This window comes from Anopheles gambiae, chromosome 2, assembly GCF_943734735.2.
Source record: "Anopheles gambiae chromosome 2, idAnoGambNW_F1_1, whole genome shotgun sequence".
Lineage (NCBI taxonomy): Eukaryota > Metazoa > Arthropoda > Insecta > Diptera > Culicidae > Anopheles > Anopheles gambiae.
This window is the reverse complement of record NC_064601.1, coordinates 109,998,557-110,009,382: the sequence shown is the minus strand read 5'-3', so window position 1 is coordinate 110,009,382 and position 10,826 is coordinate 109,998,557.

Sequence of the window (10,826 nt, the reverse complement as noted above, 5' to 3'; positions counted from 1 at the left end):
TGCATATTAAGTTCATTAGTGAATGCATCGCATAACCCGCATGCTACGCCGCGCACCGTACGCGATGGAGGGGCGTACCTGTAGGAAGGCCTCCGGTAGCCACACGGTCGCGGAAAATAAAGCGAAAACGAAAGCAACAAAAATAAAACTGACTGCCAGCTGCCAACTGTGTTGCCGGTGACCGGCATCGGCAGATTTGCCAACAAAGCTGTGCGCCAAATCCTCGCCCAGGAGCGGTCAACAGTGGAAGAGAGAGAGAAAAAGAAAATGATACTCAAAACAAGATCAAAATAACACAACGATCAAATCGGAGAGCGGTGAATAAAAAACTGCCCCGTGCAAGACATAAAATATAACGCAACCGGTACGCCGGGGATCATGTTTTTACTGTCTGTCTGTGGGGGCTGTAAAACACCTGTCCTCAGTCGTATGGTGAACACGGTCACACACACATTCACACATAGCAATATACACATATAGGCCTAAGTGGTGCACGGAATCTTCGAAAATGACGTGATAAGGATCATCATATGTTGCTGTGCTGCCGCCAACCGAATCCGTGCGCCGAACATCTGCTCTGCAGTGAAGGGTGCCCAATTTGCATATGCGGGCAGGAGGTTTTTTTTATGATCTTACGTTTGCAATATTTGCTTTTTAACAATCAAGATCGATTTTTAAGCTTTTTGGAGGTACTAGTAGATGTTGCTTGGTGAGTAATATTTTATATATTATTTGTAATTAAAACTAACCAGTTCTGTTATAAATTCAAGAGCGCTCTAGGCCATTCAGATCCTATTTTCAAAGAGTTCATTTTGATTCTGTAAATTGTCAAGTTTTGTAAAGCCTGACCGATCATGAACGTAAGCTTTAAACTTTTATATAAGCATTCGTGAGTTTGTTTATCAAGTTATAAATAGAATTATCATCGTCAGAACGATAGCAACGGTGTGTTTACGGCGAACATTAGACAGAAACATGAATCAGCAAGGATTCTTCTGATGCTCAATGCGCTGGAGACAAAACACCTGCTTGGCGTTCGCCTCCCGGAGGCGGCTCCCTCGTGCATGGAGTCTGTAGGCGGAGGATGAACTACGAACTTGCTTCGTTGTATGGCGTACCGGACGTTCTGACGTTGGCGAAGCTGCACTCTGGGACCGAACATCTTGCAGAATTCTTATCTTACAGTCTCTTGGACAGAATACAGTTGACAGTTCCGTTGTCCAGTGGTGTGAGGATATTATTTGTGTCGGATGTTATATATAAGACTTACAATAATTGTCTGGCTATAATATCCACTCCATGATAGAATAGATAGGTCTTTCAATCCAACTCTCAAGAGTCTTCAATATACGAAGAGACCTACTCGACATGGTCATGTGTCCTACCTCGTTGCACTTCTTGGAGTCTTGTCTGCAGGTTTTCGGCTGGGTGCACCATCTTTTTGAAATATTGAGGATTCCTACATCCTATTAACATGTCTCAAACTTTGCATAATGTCCGATTTTGTTGCAAACAATTTGAAATAAATAAATAATAGATATGACAACCAATATGACAAGTGGTGAGTGTAATCTACTATAACTGAAGAAATTCAATATACTCGTTAAAAATATTGTATGTATGAAATAGTATTTTTATAGGTTAAAAATCAAAAGTTTTGGAATAGAATCTTCCATAAAAGGGAGGAAACCTTCATAAAGGATAAAATTCACAGTTCCAACGCATCCAGAGCGATTGTATCCTAGACATTTTATGTGTCTTTGAGGACTAACGAATTTCTGTGGATTGCAATTCCCATTTGTATGCTCTACTTTATTGAACAAATGTTTATGTTTTTCTACTGTTGTTGTGCCTTTCGATAGGATTAGGTTCTCTATTTCTTTATTTATCCTTAATCTAATTCTTAATATTCTACTAACGTCTCAACATCACGGATTGGCAGGCGAAGGCGCGAGACCGTGAGCGGTTTCGGACACTCCTGAAGTAGGCCAAGACCGCAAAGCGGTTGTAGCGCGCGATAAGTAAGTAACTAACATCCAAACATAGTACAATCTCTTTATAATTGTTTAGGTTGTCCGTATACACTAAATTCTCTTTATGAAGTGGTCTCCCTACCATTACAAATTACTTAAAGCTTATGTAGTTTTTTTGTTCATCAAACAACACCTAAAGCTTACATTCGCTATCAGATTTCATTTACTTCAGCACAGCTTTAATAGTGGCGGTTAAAAATGGTAACAAACAGCACAGAAACTATTTACTAAACACAGAAAAAACCACTTGCGCAAAACTGCACAAAGACACACGCAAATTTAATAAAACATTTAGCGTGTGGTCTTGTGCATTCACCCGATCAGTCAGTTCTTCAAATACCCATGACCCCATCGTTTAGATAAACACACCCCTGCAAAACCACACAGCCCGTGAGTGTGGGCTGGTACAATAATTATCACCAACAGCGGGTAGCGTGCTTTGTGGTTTTCGATTACGAGCGCGAACTCTGATTTTGGGGGTTTTTTTTGTTCACTGTACTAACACAAAACTACAGACAAAAAAGCTCCCCAGCCGATGGCTGGAATGTAATGAAATAGTACAAATCTCTAACCACGTGCTCCATGGAAGGGCGGACCGTGGTACCGGTCCGGTGCTTCCTTTCTACCATCGTGCACGCGTTACCATCAATTATGCAACGCGAAATCAAAGCACAATGGATACAAAATGTATAAACCACGTGGCGACAATATACACCCGGGGAAGCCCGCACGGGAAATCGCAACAAATCGGTTGCGGCCTGCACGTACACGCGTGAAAAATGCACAATGCAATGGAAAATCGTAACCACGGCACAAGTGAAGCGTTTGATTCGTTTGGTACTACGTTTGTTTTTGCCCGTTCTGTGTTTCTATACACACTGGTATGCAAAAGGAACGGTCAAACAAAATTATACTATGGTTCGATAATTTACTCACATAAGCGCTTACGCGCTCGACTAATCCGACCTCCTTTCTTGTACCCTTTTCCCTCATTTCAATGCAGCATACGGGTTTCGTGTAATGAAGAGAACACATGAAAAAACCCCCCAAAACCCGGGGGCGGCCCATCGAACCCCATTGTTTCGATAATGTTGCTCCCGCTACCAGCTTTATGGTTTAATCTTTCCCAAAACAAGCCGGTACCAGGGTGTACCTTAAGGCCGTAAGGCTGAAACAATCTGCTCGAAAGGTAAGTAGGCACACAGGCACATCCATCCTTTTGCCGAGTCTGCGGCAGACAGTCGGGGGAAGGTGGGCGAACGAAATCTTCAAGTGCTTTCACTTAAGAAAAAGGCTTAAGAAGAAAAACGGGCTTCCGCTGGCGAAGGTAACACATCCAGCACAACCGCTCGGAAAAGGGGGTTTCCTGCTGTTATCGCTTCTTAAACCGTCCATTTTCCTGGCCGGAAAATCCCTTCGTAATTGAAAAGGATAAAGTGCAATAATGAAAGTTTGAGACACATGCACACACACACTTCTACACACAAATACATAAACCCAAAACCCCGGACCGAAGGTGCGCCCAGCCTCGGTACGTGAGCTCATATCGAATTGGTTACTTCCGAACGAAAACCTTACACTTTGTCTTGTTTTTTTTTGTATGTTCTGTTTGTCTTCCTTATTTGTGTGCGTGTGTGTGTGTTTGTGCTTTACCTCTTCCGCTTCATCACCACCCAAAAGCTTGTGGCCCTTCGCCCCCCTTGCCGAGAGCTTTCTCTATTGTAGCAACATATTTTCACTTGATTTTCTTCACATTTGCCGTTTGTTGGTGTTTCTCGACTCAAGCTCAAGAACTGCTTCGTCTTCATCCTTCGCAATTCGAAGCCATCCAATTATCAGATTATTGTACCGAGTGTTTCTCGTTCGTCTCTACCCTTTTTTTTTTGTTACCGGTGCACATGCGCTTCCACCCGGGTCTTTGGAGGGTTTTCCTAAAATTGAAGGCAACCTTTTGTATCAGCGGAACGGAAAAGGGACTGCAAAAAAATAAAGCAAGTAGCGTTACTGCCAAACACTAACCAGATGTCACAGCACTGGTCGGCATTGCGGCAAAGGAGACCTTTTTTGATTGTATTTTCATATTTTGATGATTGCTTTTTTTTGTTTCAGTGTTACTTTTTGCAGTGTTGGTTGGTTGATGTAATGCTATTTTGCTATTTTCACACACGTTTATCAATTTTTCAGCCTTTTTTTATCATTCTTTCTCAGAAATTTCATAGTGCTTTCGTGTGTTTTATTTTAGCTTTTAATCTTATCAGCATAGAACAAGCAGAAAAGGGTACATTATTTGTTTTTTAGACAAATACCAGCGTGTTTTTCATGATGCATTTAAAGCTAAACTCATTAATTACTGTGTTGGGATAGAATGTTATTATTCACTGGTATTTTTTATATTGAATTTAATTTTAGAATATCGCCCCTAAATGTATACACCTCATTTTACAAGACCAACAGAACATGAAATCTGTTCAAATTTGTAAAATTACTTTTTTTCTTTTAGTGTAACCTGTATCCGACTTTACTTAACTTAAACAAAATCAAATATAACTATTGATAATATAAAATGAATCAAAGAAAAACGAACGTATCGCTAGAGAATTGCCGAAAAAAAAATCTGCAGCAAGGTTATCCGCCTTTTCCGCAATTTGCAAATCAAAAATATCTCGTGCTTGACGTTTCTGTTTGACGTAAACGTCCTACGGAGACATACCGGCCAACGCAGGCTTTCGAGACTTTATTCAGTATCACGCAGCCGCATATTGTCAGTCGTTGCTACAGGGGGATGGTCCATATGAGAGTTGAACCCATGATGGGCATGTTAAATCGTAAGATTTGACGACTGTACAATGGAATCGCCTCCTTGACCGCCGTGCTTGACTGATTTAAGTTGATTCTAGTACAATCATCCATTTTGTTTTTAAAGTTTACAAAAGGAGTTATAGGTTCAAAGTATCTTAGTTTAACCAGAAATTAAACAAATATGAGTCATTTTACAATGTACAGGTATCTTTTGGACAAGATGATTGTATTATTATTATCATTATTGTTATTATTATTATTATTATTATTATTATTATTATTATTATTGTTATTATTATTATTATTATTATTATTATTATTATTATTATTATTATTATTATTATTATTATTATTATTATTATTATTATTATTATTATTATTATTATTATTATTATTATTATTATTATTATTATTATTATTATTATTATTATTATTATTATTATTATTATTATTTGAGTCTCTGGTACAAAGGTGTGCTGTACGGGTTTTACAAGGTGTCAAGGTGTCGCATAACGTCACGAAAGTTCGAAAAAATGTGCCGTCTATATCGGACCAACAAAGACATTTTGTAGATAAAATGTTGAAAATGGACAGCAACTGTTTGTCTTCTCTGACAATCTGCAAAGAATGTTCTTGTCCATCCAGCGTGCTGCCGGGGGGAAACGTTACAACATCGCTATTTTCAACATTTCAATCTACCTCGGAACCAAATTAATTCCACACAATTTCGCCATCTTTCATCAGCCTCCCCGTCCTTCCCTTTGACCCGTAAGCAGCGAACGAAGGAACAAAACTGAACACAACTCGTTACAAGCAATTATTTTGTTGCATAAACTGCATCAGTTTCAACAACGCACAAAGACGGATCAAAATTAAGCAATTCAGCCAGTCCATTCTTGGGTGCACGCGTACATAATATGGCATCCTTTTTTTTCCTTTAAGTTTCCCCGCCATCGTTGGAATTCTGCACGATGGGGTTTCGTAGAACGTATCGAACGGGAAGTAAGCATTGGAGAAATGTGCTCTAAACGAACATCACCCAATGAAGTGGTCTAACCCGGAAGCCGGAACAAGCCATCAAAGGCTTTGAGGGTTGCCGACTCTGCTCAAGCGGCCAATTATATAAAAATAAAAAGGAATTCACAAAAATGTAATAAGGAGCTGCACCTCCACCACCGGAGCCGATTGCCGAGAATGGGTGGGCAAGTCAAAAAAGAAAACAAAACAAAACAAGGCACATTCCAAACGGCAGATGAAGCTTCGAGCTGTGGCATAAAGTCAAGATGAAATGTACAGAGAAAAAAGAGAGACAGAGGGGAAAACATTACACAAATACCGCACTGTTGTAGCTTCCCATTCACTTGCCAGAGAATGGGGCGGGATTGCTTCCCGGGAGTTTCGCTAAAGAACTCGCTGGTAGAGGTGGGCAGGGTGAAAAACTTTGCACCACTTGTACACAGTGTGCCACAGAGTAAAACATCCAGTGTGCTGGAGAAACCCTGAAAATAGGAAAGCTGTAGCAGCAGCAGCAGCACCAGCACCAGCAGCAGCAAGTGGATTTAATTTGTTGCAATAAAGTTTAAATTAAATTAACTCATTTTGCGGATCATTTATGTCCTTAAGCAGCAGCAGCAGAAGCAGCAGCGGCACAAGCATGAAAGCAGCGGAAAAAAAAGAAAAAGGAACAAGTTTAACGCCCTTTCCTGTCTCAAGTACCGAGGCACGGTTACACCACAGCCAGTGCAAAGAAAGTGTACAAGAAACATGCGGTACATGTGCCACTGCCGCTGCGTCTCCATCGCCATGTGAGATGGTACCGTACCGAGCGGCGGTAAAACGCTTGACACGCTGATTAGAGGATTATGGGGCGTGAATTAAGTAAAACGCCTAGGCTTACACATACACCGCACACCTCAGCCTGTCGGCGTGAGGCAGGAAGCGCAGGACGGTTAGGCGTCGCCAAAAACGACTCCTAACGACTTTCGGGAACGGCAATCGGGCGCTAAATGAGTTTTGGCAAAAAATGGACCGCGAAAGTGAAAATGGGAGCAACGTAATCGAAGAAAAAGCTGTACCAAATTGTCATTCCATAGACCGTTTAACAGGAAAAGTTTTGAGGTTTCCGAAGGGATCCGCTGATTGTTTGTACTTCAATTCATTCGCGGACAGGTCGGAGACGTGACGCTTTTTGTGACGGGTGTGCTTTTGGTTTCGTAATTATTAATTTGCTGGAAGTAATGGTTTGTACATGTGTACATTGTGCTTAGAATTATTCAACATGCACTAATATGTTTCAATCGAAATATTGTAAAATTTGTATTTTTTTTTAAATCATTTCTACTCAGCGATGTAGTATGTTGTATTACACACGCCAAATACATAACAAAAAGGCGTCTAGTGTAGTGTGAATTGCATAACTAAAGGCGGATTGCAAACAATGAGCTTTTTAACGTACTTATTGAAACTTTATTGAGATTAGTAATTATTTCATGCGTAACTAATGCAAACTTTTCTTTAGCATCATTTTGCTCATTTTACTCATTATTTTGTTGACGCCATTAAAGCGACATTAACATCGTGGCATAAAACAGTGTGGCTCGAACAAAATAACTAACAATTATGCCGTCCCTTTTAGTGTCTCTTGCCGATCCGTTACTGACTCATTTGTGTCTCATGACTCATAATTATTACAAATCATACAAACTTTCCTCCCCTATCCTTCAGAACATTGGAAACAACCGGACAAGCTGACGCAACGAATCCGCATATTCCTAATGCCCTAGGGGAAACCGCACTGTTTTATGACAAATAATTTTCTGAAACTACCTTTTCTCGTCCTCGGGTTGGAAGGAGGGGCAAGAAGTTGGTGGAAAGTTGCTGCGGCCCAATATTATTTTGCTTCGTTCAGAAAAGTTTAAAATTATAGAGGGTTTTTGCTTTTTTTGTTGTGATGCGGAAAACGTAATATTGGTCACAGCTGTGCACGGGCAAGAAACGAATTTATTACAGAAACGAACAAAAAAATAAAATGCTGAATGATGGTTTCAGAGAATCAAATGCAAGGAATAATGAATAATTCCAACGTGTTTGAAAGATTTGCTCGTTCATTTGCCATGTTTTACTGAGTAATTTAAAAAACAAAAGAAGTTTTTACAAGAAATATTTGAAAAAAAAACCAAACTTTCTTCTCACTTTTAAATATCATAGCATATCTTTCCACACGATCGTATTGGAAACGATCGTTGAAAGGATACGCTTCCCATAGCAACCAGCATGGTCACCCAATCCCATTAACCACCAGCTGCCACCACTACCTTGTTTGGGAAAGTTTGCTCAACTCGCGCAACCCCTATCCTATCTCATTATCGATCCCATTCCACTATTTTTTTGTATCTGCCTGTAGGCCAGCAGTCAGCACTCATCCCATTCCAAATGGTGAACAAGGGCAAAAACTCACGCGCACACGCCAACGAACACATACACGATCGTCACCCGGATCGAGACCGGAGTTTTATGTCTCTAATGAAAAAAGATGGTCCATAAATTTTACGCTGCTGCAAAATGGCCTCAACTGATCACCAGCGGGTAGTTTGGGCTTCAAGAGCTTTTTTTGCTTTGTTTCAACTTCCTTACTAACCTCACTATAAGACGCGATGGGGAGAAAGACGCCTCGGCCCATTTGTCGTAAAATTTTCAGCAGAAATTGGGGTCCACCTCAAAATTGAATCAGACCTGATGTATGTTCCCTTCATGTGCCTGTGCGAAAGAGTGTCTTTCCCTGTGTGTCTGTATGTGTGCGAAAGAGACAGAGCAAAAGGGACCTTTGAGTACAAAAAAGAGCATTACACCTCTCAGTGCTAAGCAGCAGCAAGGATATTCGATGGACTTGATTTGCTCTGCCAGTGGCGAGCTGGTTACTGGCTGGTCATAAATTCCGAGCGCCTGGTCGACGCTTGATACGGGCGCTTATGCTCCTCGCTCACCACACATCGTACTGAACAGGTTCCAAGTGCCAACGCTTGGTCGCGCACTCAGCGGAAAAGAAAAGGGCGATTCCAATAAAATTCATCATTACCCGCATTATCTCACACGAAAGGTTCGGTGTGGGTCCTTCCTTTGGGGAGTTTCTTTAAACTTCTACTGGGAAGAGAGTTCGAACATCATGAATGGTGTTTGAGAGTCAGGCAAAAAGGGAAGTTAAATCACTCTTTTCACCGGCGAGTGTGTTCTCTATGCTGAAAAGCAAAAGTGATAATAGGTTCGTGTTTCTTCAATCATTCACAGTTTCATCAGCCTTCTGGCGATTGCTGTACCTTTAAAACGCTCAAGTGTTCATTTAAACGTTTCCCTACAGTAAACGCACCTTTCCGAAGGATCGAAGGCAAACAACTTAAACAGCTTTTACTTGCCAAACATTTTAACCCCCCTGCCTTGCTCAAGTTCCATTTCGCAGCTACACGCGGGCTCATATCCAGCCCTTTTTTTCTTCTTTCCATTAATTTCATTTCCTCATTTTGCTCCATTCTCCATCGCGCAAATGGCCACGTATCGAGCATTTGTTTCGCAAGCTGCAAACGTTCACAGGCGAAAGTGCAAATGATTCGCCTAAGTGCAGCTGTAGATTACGGTTCGAGTGGAGCTTTGTGTTTTATTCCATTGCTTGAGAGGGGTAGGGTGCTAGTTCGTGCTGCGTGCTTGGCGCGCAAAGGAAAAATTCACCTAAATTTAGCAACTTCTCACCATTCCACCAATCACTTTCACACTGCTTTTCTGTGCCATCGGGATTCGAGTTCGAATGCACCACACCTTCTAGGAGGGGGAAATATCACCGAAGAAACTGCATACCCGTTCCCGCTTGGTGCGGTAAGTAACGGGGAAAACTTTAACCGAACTACACACACACACACACACACGCTCGTATCCCAAATCCAGAGCAGGCAAAGACGCACCACAGGGATGTGCAGGGATTGCCGATTTTCAGTGAGTAAATTTGATTTTTCCATTTCGAGTTGGAATCCGGCAAAACACTTCGCACACGGTGAACGGGCGGAAGGGAGGTGGTGTGGTTTTGATTGATTTTCTGCAAGCAGCCGTGTAAAGTTGTAGCGATGTGTATCGGTATAACAATGTGTAATGGTGGGATGCGGATGAAGGTATTAGGGCGAGCTGCGATAGTGTGGAGTTTGGCGAAAGTTTGAGAGGCGATCGTATGGTTTGGTGCGGAAATCGATTTAAAAGAAGATACGGTGCAATGCAATTTGCTCCACGCGGCAGGTTGATGCATCTGTAAAAGACAGAAGCAATTGTTAGCTGAGGCTGCCGGCTGGATGTGAAATTTGTTCACTTTTCTGTATTAGTGCAATGCTGATGCATGAGTGCGTATACAGTGAATTTCGTGTTATGTTAGATCATTTTAATCAAAGCCATGCACTTTATGATATGCCTGAGAAACATATGAAAATCATTATTATCTTTAGTTTCAATATGTTGTCTTGTATTGTTCTACTAATGTGATCTTGGTGTTTTTACCCTAAAAAGTAAAGAAAAATATATAACACTTAAAGTCATTAAAGTGCCTGGTGTGTACAGCCAACAGGATTTTTGGCTTAACCACTACACCGGCTTAGCTAGACCAAGCTTTAGATGAGACGTTCGTAGGACTGATAATCCGTTTGAACGCTAACACTACACCAACGATAATGAAGTAGCACACAATGCTCGATATTGATCTTTACCAAGTGTGGCCTCAAACTACACTGTGAATATGTTTCAATATCTTCAAACATCAGAACACATATAACGCTTCGTATAACGTTCGCCATAAATATTCATTCTCGATGTTTGTAAAGTAATTCTACATTACAAGTTATAATAATGATCTTCCAAATAGTTTTCCTCAAAGTTTTTTGCATGCTTATATGCTGTTTAAAGTGTTCTAGTCAGTGTTTGCCAAACAAATACCCTGAGGCTCTTCCTAGTTAGTTATCACAATAT